The following is an 18,566-nucleotide window of genomic DNA, read 5'->3' as shown; positions in this document are numbered from 1 at the left end:
TATGGTTATGATGCCAACATTGGGAAGGACAGCTCACTCTCTATCTGTACCGGCTATTACTGTCTGTCATCACTATGAATCTGTATTTCTCTTTCTGTTAATGTAGTCCGGCCCAATAACAGCCTTGCTAATGACAACTTGCTTTCTCACATTGTCTGTTTTGTTAATTTTAATTTCAGATTTCCAGGATCTGTGGGTTTTACATAATCACAGATAATTTGGTTAGTGGCATATTATTGTCATGTCTACCGAGATACAGTAAAAAAGTTTGCATGCTATCGAGTCAAATCATATCATACGCCAGTACTGCAGGTAAAACACAAGTGTACAACATAGAGTTTCATGTAACAGCTACGGGAAAACTTGAGAGAAACAAAGTGCAGATACAAAAAGTGTAAGGCCTGCATTGAGGTAAGTTGGAGGATGCGGACTACTCAATAGTCTGATATTAGCAGTAAAGAAGCTGCTCCTGAATCTAATGCCATGTGCTTTCAAGCTTTTGTATCTTCTACCTGATGGATGAGGGTAGAAGCTGTAAATGCTTTTGATTACGGCTGCTTTCCTAAGGCAGCGTTGTGTAGATGAACCCGACGGTGGTGGTGAGGGGGGGGGGGGGAGCACACAATGACCTCAAAGCGGATCATCAAAGTCCGAAACTTTGTGGCGTGAGTGTGGGGGGGGGGTAGGTGTGGTTTGGGTTGGATGATGTGTGGGTGGGTAGTTGGGGTTTTTGTTTGTGGTGGTGAGGGGGGTGTAGTTGGTCGGGTGAATGGGGGGGTTGGGTGTTTGGGTTGGGTAGCATGGAACTTTGTTGACTATTGCACAATATTCTATTCCGTTCACCACTCCTCAGAGAGCACACGGGATGCGCCTCAAAGCGGATTGATCAGTGGGCCGAGAACCAGGCAGTGGGTGGGCTGCAGATAGTGAAGAGAGACTCGGCTGGAGGGCGGGGGCTGCAGATAGTGAAGAGAGACTCGGCTGGAGGGTGGGTGGGCTGCAGATAGTGAAGAGAGACTCGGCTGGAGGGTGGGTGGGCTGCAGATAGTGAAGAGAGGCTCGGCTGGAGGGTGGGTGGGGCTGCAGATAGTGAAGACGGACTCAGTGTCCCGGGAGAGGGAGGGTAGGTGCTGAGAGTGAAGAGGGACTGGCAGTGATGTGGGGCTGCTGAGAACAAAGAAGCTTCCTGAAGTCAGTCACGTGCAGCGACAGACCTGGTTCACCGCTGCAAGAAAATAAGATTGTACTAGAATGTTCTGAAACGTTGTTGGTGCTGGAAATGTGGTGAATCTTTGTGAATATTTGTGTACTGCCTAGGTGAAGTCTACTGTATGATCTCACTAGATTGAAACTAAAACAGTCTATATCTGGATGGATACAATAAGATGCAGGGCCGATACATTTCCAGGAACATTTGTGTGGTGAAAGTGATGGACAATTACCTTTCCAGAGAGAGTCTATCCAGCAATATGCAGTGGGTTAACAACCAGAAACACAACCAGAGCAAGCTCATAAGCTTAGAGACTGCATGTGCAATTGTATAATCACCTTCTAATTCCTCAAAGTATTTTCACTGCTTATGAGCTGGAAGCAAAGAGAGCAAAAGCATTTGGTGAACACCTTCACTGGACAAATCAGAGTTATTCAAGATGAATAACCATCTTCAAAGGGCAAATAGATATTGGTTTTAGGCAGATGGTCACATCCTATAAAGTGAATGACAAAAGTATTGGCAGGCATTTCAGGATGGCGTTGAAAATTTGTGAATGTCGCCTGGAAAGGGTTAGGCTCAGCACAATGAGAAATCCCCAGAGGGAATCCCATACAACACACGTTTACAAATTGTGACTTTATTCATCTGGGTAGGAATGAGGTGCCTTAACTCCATCTGAATAACCTTTGCCAGCTAATTGGGTATGGACAAGGATGACAGATGCGTTGTGATTTTGTCACTCACTCCAGCGGGGTGCATGCATAATATAGCATTATTTCAGAGCAATGCCAATTAGTGTCATAAAATTATTCCAACTGGAACACAAATCACCATGTGCAGTGAAAATACTTTGAACAGTAGCTTGTTGTTACTGTATTGACCAAATCAGCCAACAATAGGGTCAAATGGTGAAGGAAGGCAGGTCAAGCAGAATCTTCAATTCCCACATTAGGTCTGCACTTAGTTTATAATTTAAAAATAATAATTTTGTGCTGAGCTGGGGTAACCAGTTGTGATAAATGGACCCAAGAGGTCTATCTGCTTTGAGATAGAGGGCTGGTTTTTGAGGCAGGATTTCAAAAGGTAATGGGATTATTTTTAGTGCTACTTATAACCTTTTCCTCTTCTGTGTAATTGGAAATCAAATATATACTTCAAACTGAAGTGCCCAATGTCAATGCTTATTCACCCTCAGTTTTAAAATGATTGTTACTGAAAGATCACATCTTTCTGTAGCATTGCCCCTTCTCTGTCTCTTTCTCCTGCCCAGCAACCCACCAAGATTGCAATACCTCTCCTTGGTCTTATGGGCTTCTCCAATTTTTAGTCATCCACTAAGAGTGTCTTCTACCTAAAATCCACCTTAGAACTGATTCATACAGCACTCTAACAGGCCCTTTGGCCCAACTCATCCATACTGACCAAGATGTTCCATCTAAACTAGTCCTATTTGGCCCATATCCATTTAACCTAAAGACATTCTGTGGACTGCTGCCCTGGATCGATGAATATGCTTATTTCTCCAAGCCTAATGTTTCAAAGAGAACATCACTGGCCCTTTTGTTCATGTTACAATTACCCAGCTTCCATAAACCAACTCTCAAGCTTGTGTTTTATTCCTTTTCATTAAACACACGGAATTTCTGACAAAAATAATGTAATAACGATAAAACCAACAGCAGGTAGAACATGTTAAAAGATTACAGCAATTAGATGCATAGGAGATTCCTCATCAGTGTGGCACTGCAGGCAATGTAAAATGCTCAAAATGATTCATGTTTTTTTTTAATTACCTGAGGAGTTCATAAAAAAGGGGTTCACCATCTTTAATTTTAAACTGCTTCGAGCGTAAAGTAAGGAAGCAATTTAGCACAAAAAGGATAATGGAAACACAAAACTCTCCTTCAAAGTTAGAAATCAATTGAACCATTAAATAAAGTTAATAGCTTTCTGTTTGTTTGTTCAAACTGCAAGGTATAGAGAGAAAACAGGTTGTGAGGAACAGCAGGGACTAATGGATAGTCCAAGCAGGATCGAGGGACTGAATTGTCGCCCCCCCCCCCCCCTGCTGCTGAGCTCAGTTTGCAAGCTGTAAGCTTGTTGCTATTAATTATTGTGGATGAGAATGTTGCAGCCGAGAGACCTCATCAAACAAAAGCTCTCTTACATAGTTTCCTCAGAGTTTGGTTGCTGTGAATTAGACGCTGCTTCAGTGCAACATAAAAGAGCAAGGGGAAGAGAAAAGTTAGCCTGAAAGCAGATCTGACAAAAAGCAGCCACGACACCAGGAGTTTAGCTAGAACATACAATAATGAAATAAGACAGATCTTATTCTGACAGAAAGCACTTACAGCGCTGAATAAAAGAGTGCAATTTTATACAATTGCATAACCCGCATCAGTGGATGTCAGCTAACGGATATATGACAGGGAATTACAAAATCACAATTCAATCAATGACAAATCAATCAAATACGTTCATGACATCATCAATAGTGAGCAAAACTCCAGCTGTTTCCAATGAGATTCGGAGCGTTACATTATTTCCTTAATTCTGCTGTCAGACCTGTATCATTGGCTGTGATCAATGGTCTTCTGTATTCAATAATGTGTGATTGCAAAACTTGCTGAATTAGATGCACGGTGTAGATGTATGAAGAATGTGTAATGGCTGGAGTAACATTGTACCAACTCCCTGCTGGGTTGGCAGGTTCATCCCGACCTGTTAGTGTAAGCCCATCGATCAGTTCTGATCTGTATTCTGGGCACTTTAATCTTTTATAACAGGATCAACAATAGTATAATTACCTTAACCCAGACCTAACATCTTGGAGACTTTGGTTGAGTAAGAACTGTCTCAAGGCAAATGTCAGCTATGAATTGTGAATATGATACCCAACCTGCTAAGCATTTCCAGTATTTGTTTGAAGTTACTCATTAATATTTGTACAAGATTACAGCTTAATCTAGCCCTCATTCAAATGCAAGGAGATTTAAGTCGAAACATGAATCAAGCTCTATCATCCACATTGCCAATTTTTCTTTCAACGTTTTGAACTCAGTAGGGATGCTAAGACACGTTGCAACAAACAAGAGATGAATTACACAGAATGCTCTATTTGTACAGTTTGCCATCTGCCTAAAATAAAAATCAAAAAATGCTGAAAATACTTAGCAGGTTAGTCAACATCTGCAGTGAGAGACAGAATTCTGAATTGTTGACCTTTCACCAGGTTAATGTCCTCATGGTAAGGCAGGTGAAATATTCCATTAAACTAATTTGAGAGAAGTAGAAGTTTTATTCCTATGCTGGAAAATATGTATCCGTCAATTTACTTCAATGTACAAATCCGTCCTCAGTCACGTGCTAATGTGTATGTTGACAGCGCTACACATGTTCATTGGCTTCCAGAATGTCAGATCAACATTTTTGGAAGTTATGTCCAACTGCCATTATCAACCCAGTTTCTTACTTGGACCTGTTGTGGTCAAATTGGTTTAAGAATGAACTGCAGATCCTAGAAAATCAAAGGTAGACAAAAGTGCTAGATAAACTCAGCTGGTGCAGCAGCACCTATGGAGCAAAGGAAATAGGCAACGTTTCGGGCCGAAACCCTTCTTCAGATTGATGGAGGGTGGGGGAGAAGAAAGGAAAAAGGAGGGAGGAGCCCGAGGGCTGAGGGAGAGCTGAGAAGGTCAAATTCCTGTTCATATTGGTATTACAGGATTTTTAAAAATGTGCTTACTTTATTATAAATGCTTGGAGATATCCCAAGGTCGTTCATTAATGTTGTTGAGAGAGTCAACAGTTTAAATTTAGGCTGATCGTATTCACTCAGCATAGGTTTCCAGGATGGTTTAGAACATGCACTTGTTGACATTATGATGTTTAAAGTGTTTTATTAAAGCAGAGGGATTTCAAATATGTATGAAAATCAAATAATATGTGGTAGCAATATTAATATAATACTTATTTCCCCAGCAATTTCCTTAGTGTTTGCCTTTGGAGAATGGAGAGTAGAATTAGTTTAATAAATGTAATAGTGTTTAGAAATGCAAGAGTGTATGGAAATGTAAGAGTATTTTCTTTCAGCCAAGAACAACAGTTCATGCCGTTACTTAGACATTAAAGTCATGGTTTTCGCATGCTAGTTGGTTTTGGAGAGTAAGAGTGGTGAAAGGAACAAGTGGTTCGCAACTGCAATAGATGTTTGAACCATTCCAATTTCATAATCAGAATATTATCTATACTGCCTCCCATCTTTCCTTTGCAGCCAAAAGGAAAATACAAAAGTACTTTGTTTTAGCTTTTAATTCATTTTAAATTTTAATTAAAATAATTAATTAAATAATTATTCATTTCTAACACTGCACTGTAATTTTTATTCTTGTATTTTAAACTTGTCTTTTTCTATTTTAGCTTGTTTTTATTTTCCATTCTTTTTAATGACTGTCTTTAATTGCTTTTGATAGCTTTTTAATGCTTTGTGTAAAGCACTTTGAATTGTCTTGTTGCGGAAATGTGCTGCATAAATACACTTGCTTGCTTAGCACAAATAGTTTTGTCCATAACAGAACATCCAAGTTCAGACAAAGATTTTGTTGCAATACATTATGAAATTCCTGTTGTGTAGGAAGGAACTGCAGATGCTGGTTTAAACCGAAGAAAGACACAAACAGCTGGAGTAACTCAGCGGGTCAGACAGCATCTCTGGAGAAAATGAATAGGAAAAGGAACTTTCTCCAGAATGCTGTCCAACCCACTGAGTTACTCCAGCTTTTTGTGTCTATCTTCTGAAATTCCTGTTGACACTCAATATTTTAAAGCATCAGGAGACTGATTTGAGAATTTCAAATAAAAACAATAACTTGGCATTCATCAACAGTTACATCTTCTATTTATAATGTGTGTTTCAAATAGCAAATGCCAATTTTCACAGGAACATTCACGAACAAAAAACTGACAGCAGTCACAAAAATAAATATTAACACAGGAGGCCCAGCCTTTGTAAAACGGAGATGCTTAATCAGCAATTAAAACGATAAAAGCCCATCAAGTCTACTCCACCATTCAATCATGGCTAATCCATCTCTCCCTCCTAACCCCATTCTCCTTGGCTTCTCCCCCATAACCACTGACACCTGTACTGATCAAGAATCTATCTATCTCTGCCTTAAAAATATCCACTGACATGGCCCCCACAGCCTTATGTGGCAAAGAATTCCACAGATTCACCACCCATTGACTAAAGAAATTTCCACTCATCTATTTCCTAAAACACCATCCATTAATTCAGAGGCTGTGACCTCTGGTCCAAGACTATCCCACTAGTGGAAACATCCTCTCCACGTCCACTCTGTCCAAGCCTTTCACTATTCTGTATGTTTCAATGAGTACAAGCCCAATGCCGACAAACGCTCATCATAGCTTAACCTCCTCATTCCTGGGATCATTCTTGTAAACCTCCAGAGCCAGCACATCCTTCTCAGATATGGTGCCCAAAATTGCTCACAATATTCTAAAGGCGGCCTTACCAGCACCTTATAGAGTCTCAACATTACATCCCTGCTTTTGTATTCAAGCCCTCTCGAAATAAATGCTAGAGGAATTCTAGAACTGTAGTTCTTTGCAACTAATGGTGCAGCTACTGAAGTTATTCAATTCAGGGAAGGTCAAGAGATGTGAAATAAAGTATAGATGCTTTGGAATAGTAGGTTATGGAAATAGGAATGGCTGAGACGACAAAGGTTTGTGAACAGGGGAGAATACAGGTCTGCAACCAAAGGATGAAGGAGTCTTGATGTAATTTGGAGGATGGGCAGCTAAGTGTGGCATAACCTCCTTGTTACATTGTCCAGACTAAAGAGAAGAAAAACAGGAGAGCTTGATCAAGAGGGCCTTGGAAAAGTCAATTCTAGCGTTTCCAAAGAGATGGACATTCGGTCTAATGTTACACAATGTGAACATTAATGTTTTTTTATTTCACAAGCCTCAACTCTCCTATGTATTGTACACATTGTGTGTGTGTGTGTGCGTGTGTGTGTGTGTGCGTGTGTGTGTGTGTGCGTGTGTGTGTGCGTGTGCGTGCGTGTGTGTGTGTGTGTGCATGCGTGTGTGTGTGTGTGTGCGTGCGTGTGTGTGTGTGTGTGTGTGTGTGTGCGTGTGTGTGTGTGTGTGTGTGCGTGCGTGTGTGCGTGCGTGCGTGTGTGCGTGCGTGCGTGTGTGTGTGCATGCGTGTGTGCGTGTGTGTGCGTGTGTGCCAACAATGGACATATTTTCAGCTTGTTATTGATCACAAACTTTGGACCATATTGTGATGAGAGATTTTAAGAGGATACAAAAAGAGGTGACTACCAGATTGAAATAAGATGTTTGGTTGGGATGTTTCTGCAATCTCAGGCTACTTTAACAATCAGAAAAGGTGTATCAAGCCCATGGTCTTATTGTTCCTTCTACTGAGCAATGCATGCAAATGAGGTCAGGAATAATTTCTACTGGCTTCAATCTCTCAGTAAAAATATTGTCAGCCCAGACCTAAACACAAGCCAAACTCAAAATCTTCCTTTCGTTACAGTCTTGTACCATTGCTGCTCACAAACTGGCTGATATGTTTGCTTATGTCTTTGCATTCGGCCTACTGTGAATCTCCTTTCGATAGTCTGAACCCAGAGAAAAGGCCTTTTATAATTCTGTCTTATTCCTAAAGGTTTAATGTGCATTGTGTTTGACCTGTAGCTGTTACATCCATGGATTTAACTGGGAATTACAACACAGGATTTGTCTGAGGGTTTTAATGATCCAATTAAAAACAACAAACAAAGTAGTTATTGAATGATTGCAGACCTGTGCCACACTCAAATAAACAGCCTTTACAAAAATACCATCACTTTCTTTCCAAACAACATTTTTGCGATAAAAATACTTTTCTATCAGTATCTGCAGATTACCAGATGTCATGCCTTGATGTTTTTAAAGAAAGCGACTGGTTGTTCTTATCTGACCTGACGAATGATTGTTAATCACTCAGGCAATCAAGGTCTTTACCTTAGATTTGTTTCTTCCATGCAAGAAAACACTGCAGATTCTCCAATTAAATGCAACTAACGGCTGAAAAAAGCAGTGTTAACATTTCAGGTTGTGACCTTTCATTAAAACTGCTGTAGTCATAGCTTGCATTGACTAAGAGTCCTTGTCAGATGAAGGCCCCCAGACTTATAATTTTCAAACCCTTTGATAATTTACTTCAGCTCTTTTAATTGAATTAATTGGCAATCATAAACTGTAGATACTGGGAGGGAACTCTTGCCAAAGGCTGGTTCTAACAGCAGATTCAATAATTTATTAAATAAGCTAGCTTTGGAAATATATTAAGGATGTTTACCAAGGGAAACATAATAGCCTTTATATCTTCTTTTGTGTCTTATACTGGATAATAAAACAAAGAAGCGCATTGTGCAATTTAATTCCAATACAAACTCTGCTTAGTTTTATTAAGCTTTCAGATTTCCTCAAAAAACTAATCTGCTATAATAAGGCAATTTCCATTTGAAGGCAAACTTCACAAGTTTTCTTCAGGCTGATATTTCAAACAGATCAGGATGTGTCCAAAATAAAGAACTAATTACTCCCCCATGGCTGAATGGATTGATGTTAAGTAATGTAATCAACAAAGCATCCATGATGTCCCTCTGTCACTGTTGGACCAAGGTAACTCAAATTTCACTGCACCTTAATTGGTACATGTGATAAAGTCAGATTCCTGTTGCTGCTGCTAACTGGACAGCAACAAACACTGACGACCATAGGTAAAGGCGGCAACACAGTTAGTGGATAAATATTCTGCAAATGCCCACTGTTTATTATCACACATGAAATATGCACCAGGGTTTAGTAACGCAATAGCTAGGGTTTTGTAAATTAATCCAGAAGCCTGAATTAGCAATCTGAAGGCAAAGTTTAAGTCCCACCAAGGCAGCTAGTAAATTGTTACCATTTTAATTCCATCCTTATTCATTCTGCTAGATTTGTTTCTGTCAGTGGCTAGAAAACCTGTATTACCAGATGGTTGTTGAACATCAAATAAGTCTATTAAATGCTTCCTATTCTGAAGGTGCCAAAGTGAAGAATGTCCCTCACATGAGAATGATGCCACCATTGCAACTTACACCTGAAAATACCTGGTCAAACATTCAGTACAATTTGATCCTAATTATCATGTTGATTTTGCTTCATATATTAAAAATAATCGATAAACATTAGTCTCTGCTAGAAGAATATTGCTTTTGACCTAGACTAATTGGATGTAATTGCAGTTGCCTCTATTATCATTTGAAGTAAGATAACAAATCAACATTACCAAGCAGAGCATGGAAGGAGGGAAGAATATTGAAAGGCCAATTGCTAGTGTTGTCCACATCAATTAGATGTGGCACAGAGCACAACAATAGCTGTAAATATAAACACTTGAATGGTGGCTACAAATCCTATGAATAAGGTGTTACTGCTGAAATGTTCTGCGTTTCAATTCCCTGTGCAAGGCTTCACACGTGGGGTGTTGACTTTGGAGTAGCAAGCACAGGTGTCAACGTGCCAGAAGGCAACATTTCCAATTTTCAGCTCATTAAAATTAATGACTGGAAAATCATGAGTGCCATATTGCGAATGTACCGACCACACATACATGCTGCTCTACGCTGCTTCATTAGATCCAGTTCCCACTTGATCGACTGTACAGCTCACGACGTGACAGAGGTCCTTCGTTCAAGTCGTCCACTAAGAGGAAGTGGTCATCGGGTCCCTGGTAATCACAAAATAAACGAATGCAACTTCCTCCTTCATACTAATCGGCACCAGATAGGCCCTCCCTAACTGAATTTCTTTTCGCACTCATGTTGTAAACACGGAAGTACCATGGCCTCGATATGGCTGCAGCCACGATCTGTGGGCGGCTATTGGAAGGATTCCGACACCAGCTTATGCGCTTGGTTAATCCTTCCACAATCTTTACCACAGATACCACGTCCTGATGATGGTTGGGCATTCTCTCCAATCCCATATGTCGTCTTCTACACATGCATGGAACTCTTCCTCGTATCTGCTATGCAAACCCTCAGCTATGGCGTAATCAGCGGGCTGCGCTTTTCTGATTCTGAGTTCATAGAATTACGATCCTTATTAGCTTGATGTTCCGACATTACGTAGTTATGATTCCGACTAATTGCAAAGCTTACGATTAATTGTAGGATTGCTGCACCCATAAATCTACTCACTATGCACGATTGTTATTCACCACGAATTGCCATATGAGCTCTTCATGAGCTTATCATCATTCTCATTCTCAAATTAGCAACGGAACGAGAACTCCAACAAAAAATACAATTTTATGTATTGTATGTCAAACGATCATTGTTTTTCCGTTTGATTGCTTATCTGTCACTCCTCACACTGTATTCACAAAATGGATCCAATTTTTCATCAAGAGCCATGCTACACCTACGATGCCGTTTTACGCTTTGTGACTTTGCTGTAGTCACTGATGTAGAATGATTAGCCGTTGCTGTCCAATATAGTCCTACGGGCATCTGCTACTGCCTTATCCATTTTCCATTACAGGCCCACAGGGTGGATCTACCTAGGATCACACCGATGGCTCTCCGCGACACAAGAATACGCAGTACGTAAACCAGGATCGCCAGTCACCGACTCAGTAATACCATTCGCCATTTGCACTGCCTTCTCATCTTTAATGAAATTTGTTTCGCAAATTGTGCTGGCTCTGCACCCATTGACTGTGATTCGCTAGAGAAAGCCCTATCGCAACCCTACTCACCCAACTACCTCAATTTTCATTTGCAGTGGCAAACCTCTTGTTGGCTACTAGACCCATCTGTGAGCGGCGCCAGCCCACTTGGAATATGTTATCTGGGCTGTTATAATACAGACGTGCAGGACGGCCGATATTCTGGCCCAGCCCTGAAGACCCTGTCCCCTATCCCCTGTTGTCCCTCACCATTTGAATCGACTACCACCAATGCTCGGAATAACTGTACGCTAGACAGCATCATCTCTTGATAGTAACTATGGTAATGTTTCTCTATATCCATTCGAGATCCTATCTTCCCAGACCTTGAACCCATGACTCACTCGACTTTTTGCGATGACAATTCTTACATTCATCCCTCGCAATATGATTTCAGGCTCATTCTCTTCTGCCATCTACACGAACGCATGTAAATATCACTCTCTCTTACGCTCAAATCTTCCTTAAGTTGGACCCTACTTGTTCTGTGTTATCCCGTCTTGTGGGGAATCCTCGGATTCCCTTATCTTCCATGTAACTATCAGGGATGCCACGATTTGACTCACAGCTTACAACAATACCACTTCTTCAAGCAATAGACCAAGAACATTTAAGTGTTTTTCGCACATATGCTGGATGGCTGAGGAGCGGTGAGAATGGTGCAGATCTCTACGGTACAACTTAAATGACGGCCCAGCCTGGCCGTTAATCCACGCTGCCAGGATAAAGTTACCTTCCAAAATCCTATCAAACAGCCCAAGAGAGGACAACAAATCACCCAAACTTGTACCTTCGAGGCTAGGCCTCTATTCCACTGGGCAGCCCCAGCTAGGAAGCTCTAGATTTTGCCACAACCACACGACAGACTGCTCAAATGTGGCTGACGTTACTCGTCGAAACGCTGGTCCATCGAGCCAAAGCAGTAAGAGCAATAATGTGGAAACGTGAGGTTTATTCGTACAAAGTGGTCGTTGCCGTGGTGGTTGTCTCTTTGTCTTCACAGGTCCATGTCCAAACCTAGACATGCCGCACTGCAATGGTACTCCTGCTTTGGTCCATTTTAGTACAGACAGATAGAATCTGACAGGTGACCTTTGAAACATACACAGCTTGAAAGAAAGCATATTTAACTTAGTGATCACAGTTTGAACAAGAGAATAAGTCTTCAATATACAAAGATATGTAGTTTGATCCTGAGAACGACATTGCATTCTGATTTACGGTGTTGTTCAAAGCCAGTGAGGGACAACATGCTACTATTGAAATGTTTTCATAATTTACAATCTGCTATTTGCAGCACTACAGTTCTCCCCAAGGTAGGAAAGCTAGCGGTAATATTGAGAGGGATGTTGGGATCTGGACTGCTCCATCTAAAATGAAGGTAGAAGGGGATTCTCTATTATAAACAGTTGCTTGAAATTGAAGTATAAGTTACAGCAAAGAAAACCACAATGGGATCAGGGAGCAAAGAACTTTCTGTGAGTTAGCAGAAGCAGGCACGGCCAATCTCTCTCTCCCTTTGTGCTATTATCACCATGATTCTGTGTTAATTGGTAATAAACATTGTTCCACTGGTGGTGGCACTTTAAGGAGATTAGAAGGAAATCCTTTACAAATAGTTATAATAATGCAGCGACCACATACTTTTAACAACAATATTTGGACACTATAGTTTAGATGGTGAAAGATTCCAAGCATTTCATAAGAACATTACTGAACATAACTTGACTGAGGCTCTCGAGGAGCTATTAGAGCAGCTGGCCAGAAACTTGTTAACAGAGGTGGGTTTAAGGAATATCTTACATAAGTAAAGAAATACCAGAGCTTGGAACCAAACATTTAAAACTCGTAAATGAAAGACAGGGGTGCAAAGGAGGGCAGGATTGGTGGATCTCAATATTTTACTGAGCCACAGACTGGAGCAGGAAAGGTTAACGACCACTTGAAGGATTTTGAGGAAAAACGGATATATATCCTTCTCCAACGCTAAATCTAATCTCAAATTCAAATAACATAGGATTAAGAATCTCGTGCTTGTGGGTTAGAATAGAGAATCTGGGTATCCATAGCTTTCGCATTTATCCACTCCCTACCTGCTCATGCCCTTTAATTTGCCTTCTCCTGAACCAAGTTCCTCGATGGATGAGATTTCCCACGATTTGCATTCTTACTATCAGATTCCCCCCCCCCCCCCCCCACCCCTGCTCCCCCCCCCCTCCCTCCATAGATGAGCCCCCCCCCCCCCCCCACCCCCCACTCCATTGTCAACCCCCCCCCCCCCCCCAATCATATAAGAACCATGTCTCCTATTATGACTACATTGTCACATGAAGAGAGCTGTAGCCAATTATGATGGCAACTAGAAATCGAAAAGAATACTAATGCCCTTGCCATAAACTGAATCGAGCCATTAGCTTGATGACTAAGTTCCATGATTTACTGTCCTGTCTTAAAGCAAACAGCCATTTCACATCAGTTAATCTAATTTATCGATCTTATTGACCCTGTACGTTATATGCTGGCAGATATGGCCAGTGCTCACACTCCTGAGTTTATAAACTTCCAGCTCATGTCTCACGGAGCAGTTTTTCAATGAGAAATAGAAAATAACATGTAAAAAGTCTCGCAACCCACCAGAGAAGAGATAGAGAGAGACCTACACCAAAAAGCTGGATGTACCTCAGTGCGGGACAGGCATTCTATTCTCTCTGCAATTGGTGATGTTTCGGGTCGAGATCCGTTCTGGTCAGAAGAGAGAGAGTACGAGGGCACGCAGAGCTGGAGGACACGTAAAACTGGTCCTGTGGGCATTAGTGTGTTTGCCGCGGATCAGCTGAACAGCCAGAGTTCTCACACGGAGTCCATCCAGAGTTTGTAGAAGGAATGATAATCTCTGAAACCATGTTTTGAAGCTAATGCATGAAAAGAACCAAAGTTCATAAGTCATTCAAGCACAGAATACTCCCTACACGATAGTAATAAACTTTCTCATAGGTGCAGAATTAGACTCTTCAGTCTATTCGGCCTTCTCCACCATTTGATCATGGCTGATCGACTTTTCCAACATTCTCCTGCCTTCTCTCCATACCCTTAATCAATCATTTATTAATCTCCACTTTAAAAATACCCAATGACTTGGCCACACCACACACACACCACACACACACACACACGCACACTATCACGCACTGCACACCCACAACAGAGCACACTCACACGCCCTCACGCACACACGGCACTGCACGCACCCACACCACACACACCTGCCACGCCTATAAAGCTATATACAAAAACATCTCCCTTTGTCCTGCCTGCTGCACACGAGAGGAGCAATGGGTTCCTCCCACGACTCCACACAGTCGAACCCAAATATCACATCTCCCCTTTCCCAGTTTGAACGTCTCCATTTAGCTGGACCTCGCTTCACTCTATTTTGCCAGCCCTTTTCTGCGTTTCACAACTCTTGCTAAATTCTCAGAATCAACAGTTTTCATCCGTGTTCACTTTTGAAGAGATATCAGTATTTGCTTTATCTGTATGCTGTTCTTTCTCCACTTGGCTGTAGTTTTTCTCGGTGGTCGGCAGCGTTTTGGATGCGAACGCGATTGCTTCTTCGTTGCCGTTCGGCGCCGTTTGTGAGATTACAGCTCCAAGACCATACGGTGATGCATCAGCAGCCAGCGAGATTGGCTTCGATGGGTCATAGTGGACCAAACACGTCTTCTGGGCGAGCATCTCCTTCAACCTGGTGAATGCATGGTCACCCTCCACACTTTGGACCAATGTCATTCGACGTCCTGTTTTCGCAGGTTATTCTCGCACTTGCTGACCATGTTGCAACGCGCGGTCGATGACAATACCATAGTTGATCCATCGTAGATCAAGGCGTTCATGTCAATGTTGAAAGTATGGATCCAGTCGATGCCGCACATGGATGGACCTTCTTTTCCAACACCGATCAGCGGCAACATCTGTGTCAGACCATTACAGGAAACGGCGATAATGCATTTGCCTTTCGTGGGAATGGGCTGTCGTCCGTATCCGAAAAGGCGGATGCTGGCCGGTTTCAGTTTCGGCGATCCGATCCTGTCCCAGATGTCCTGACCCACTAGAGACACAGCCGCATCAGTATCCACCTGGAACTGTAGATCGACATTCAAGACCCGCAGCAGAATCCTCGGCTTGTCGGTGATTGCAGACACACCGAGCACTTCAATAGAAATTGTCTCTGCGATTTGGTCGACTGTGTTTTGCGTTTTCTTGCCCTTTCTCAGCTTTCCTATGGATTCCTACTGGCTGGAGATGACCTTTTCGGTTACAGGCATAACAAACGATATACGGGCACTCACGGTGATGATGAGAAGTCGAGCCACATCGGTAGCAGGGTTTTATCCACCCCCCCCCCCCCCCCCACAGGGGAACGGCTCTTCTGAAACTGTCCCACCTTCTCCGGATTTGCTCTGGGTCGATCAACTGGTTTCTGGCGTTGCGGACGATTCTGACGAACCGCATGCACCTCCTGATGAAGCGTCGACGTTGTTCCGCCGGCCATTTTGTGCAGTTCTTTACTCAGCAGCTCGGCCATCTTAGCACACTGCAGCACATTCTTCAATGAGGCGTCCGATTCCTTGAGAATCGCCTGCTGGATGAATGCGTGCCTGCAGCCCATAACCAGTCTATCCCACAACGCATTGTCTTGGCACTTTCCGCAGCATTGAGTTTTAAAATCACATGCCTTTGCCTTGGTGCGAAGTTCAGCAAGAAATTCGGTAATCGATTGCCCTTCCTGTTGCACCGTCCTGTAGAAATCAAGGCGAGTTGCGAAATGCAGCTGCAAAGCCGTTGTGATTTCAGAATATGAGGCTTCAGTTACTTCTTCTGTAAGTAAATTTTGAAGCAGTGCAAAAGTTTCTGGGGACATTGATGAAGACAAGAGAGTCATCTTCCTCTGGTCAGTCGTAATTGCCATACTTTCAAAATAAAACTCAGATACGATGATCACCTTTCTCGCTCAGGATCGAAACGATTGAATTGCCGAGACATGTTTGTTTGAGTTCTGTTTTTAGAAAATTAAAAAATAGGCTCTTATCTGGGTCTTTGGATGCAATCTGAAGTTTCCCACTCCTGACACCACTTTCGTGTTCGTTTTCTAGGTTTGCACAAAACTTGAGAGTCTTTAATTTACAACAGAAGTCTTTAATGCTTTACCCAATGCTGGCAGCAAGACAACTCCAAAAGTACAATAAATTAATAATCTTGATACGAGGTAATCATAACAATGCAACAATCGGAGTCCATAATGTGACTAAAGACAATCCTTCTACACAATAATCCATTGTGATTTTATGCATCTCTTTGCTCCAGAGAAATCAACCCCTTTCCGCCCAGTCTTTTTTATCATGGATAAAATTCTACAATCAATATCACCGATCCCCAAATCTTCCCTGCTTTCTCTCTTATGCTATTGCATCCTTACTGCAATGTGGTAATTACAATACTGCAGCTATGGGCAAACTGGGCATGTTCACACCTTATCAAGTCCATGACTGTGGTATTGAAGGCAAAGGTTGAAAGTTCCATGGTGAATCAAATAATCCCATTGGATTTCTATATGTGGATAAAAGACATTGAAGAAAGATCAGGAAATGACAATGTAGAAGGTCATGCAAGTTTATGTGAGAAAGAGCTGCAGATGCTGGATAAAATCGAAGGGAGACACAAAACGCTGGAGTAATAGCGGGTGAGGCTGCATCTATGGAGAGAAGGAATAGGTGATGTTTTGGGTCGAGACCCTTCTTAGCTTAGTTTGTTTTATATAGTTTATTATTGTCACATGTACTGAGGTACAGTGAAAAGCATTTGTTTGCAAGCTATCGAGTGAGAGGAGATTCCACATGAATACAATCGCCATCCACGGTGCTCAGATAAAGAGAACAACATTCAGTGCAAGATACAACATTGAAGTCTGATAAAGTCCAATGAAAGGTCTCCAATGAGATAGATGGAGGTCAGGACCGCACTGATAACAGCTGAGAAGAAACTATTCCCAAATCTGGAGCTATGCATTTTCAAACTTCTGTACATTTTGCCTGATGGGATAGGGGAGAAGAGGGAGTGGCTGGGTTGAGTGGAGAATGAAAGTACAGAATGTAAAACAGAGAGTGGAAAGTAAACCATTGGAAATATTCAGAGGGTCAGACAGCACCGTGGAAAAAGAAACAGAATTGATGTTTCTGGGAAAAGACCATTCATCAGAAGTGGGAAAAGTTGAAGATAAATGAATGCTTTATACTGGAGAGCAGCCACGAGACAGGAAAGAAAAGACAAAGTTGGAAGGCAGGAGTGATTGCGTGGTAGTTAGTGGTGGAACCAGCTGAACGAGGGGAGACCAGTGAACAATGTAAGGTGTAAGGAGAGGAACAAAATCTGAAATTACCAGAAAAAAGTAAACAAATAAACTGGAAATATAAAATACAAGTGAATTCAAGATTCTATGTTTTACTTCAAGAAACAATGAACTGCAGATGTTGATTTACTAAAGAAAGGCTCAGAATTCTGGAGTAACTCAGCAGGTTAGCAGCATCCCAGGAGCATTTCAGGCTGGGACCCTTCTTCAGATTTAATTTTATGTTTTACTCAAGTTTTTAGCATCTGCAGTATTTTATTTTTGAACATTAATTGGGCAGAGTCTGCATGTTAAATGCTCCACAATGTAAGGTTGCCGAGACTCTGGGGAAAGTACAAAATGGGTAATGACAGGGTTTCTAATGATCAAAGAAGTGTGACTATGGTATCAAAGCTCTTTTGGTGAGGGCAGGGAATGCCATGGGGCGATCGAGTGGAAGAATCTAAAATTACCAGACTGAATGGCAGGGTGGATGCAGGAAGGATGCGATCATATACTTTAGAGAAGTTGGAATTCACAGTTTGGCTGAAATAAATAGCAGAGACATGTTTAAAGGAAACCCTGAGGTAGAAAGGGAATAAAGAGCAAAACTATGAAAACTTTAGATGAGAACAATCTAAAATAAAACACTCAGTTGGCAAGACAAATGTAAGTAATATTCAGGCCAAAGACCCTGCAGCAGATCTGGAATAGAGTTATTTTTAAGTTGCAGGAAAGGTGGGGCAGGAATTAGTGTGACAGAGGGAATATTTCTGACTGGGTGAGGCCAGGATTGGGTTGGCACCAATCTGCTGATGAAGCCATCGGCTATCGAAATGGGAGTGGACCACAGGGCTCAACTCTGGAAAACGAGGGGCAATTCTTGAACAAGTGCTTGTATTGAATTGTACATGTTTGGTCACCTCTCAATTGTCAGCATGTAAATTTAATGATTGGCACAGAGCTCCAAATGTCAGATGTACATCATGGAAAAGCAGCTCTGATTTGAGAGTGAAAGTGTGCAACAAACATATAGAACCATTTGCTATATGCTATGAGGATCTATCATGACCTGAAAATCATTCACTACAATCATTTAAAATATTCAATTAGACAGAATTAAAATTGCTCTTGGAGGCTGGTAATGTTATAAATGATGCTGATACACA

The sequence above is a fragment of the Leucoraja erinacea genome, chromosome 32 (genome assembly GCF_028641065.1).
Source record: "Leucoraja erinacea ecotype New England chromosome 32, Leri_hhj_1, whole genome shotgun sequence".
Lineage (NCBI taxonomy): Eukaryota > Metazoa > Chordata > Chondrichthyes > Rajiformes > Rajidae > Leucoraja > Leucoraja erinaceus.
This window is presented reverse-complemented; position numbering follows the sequence as displayed.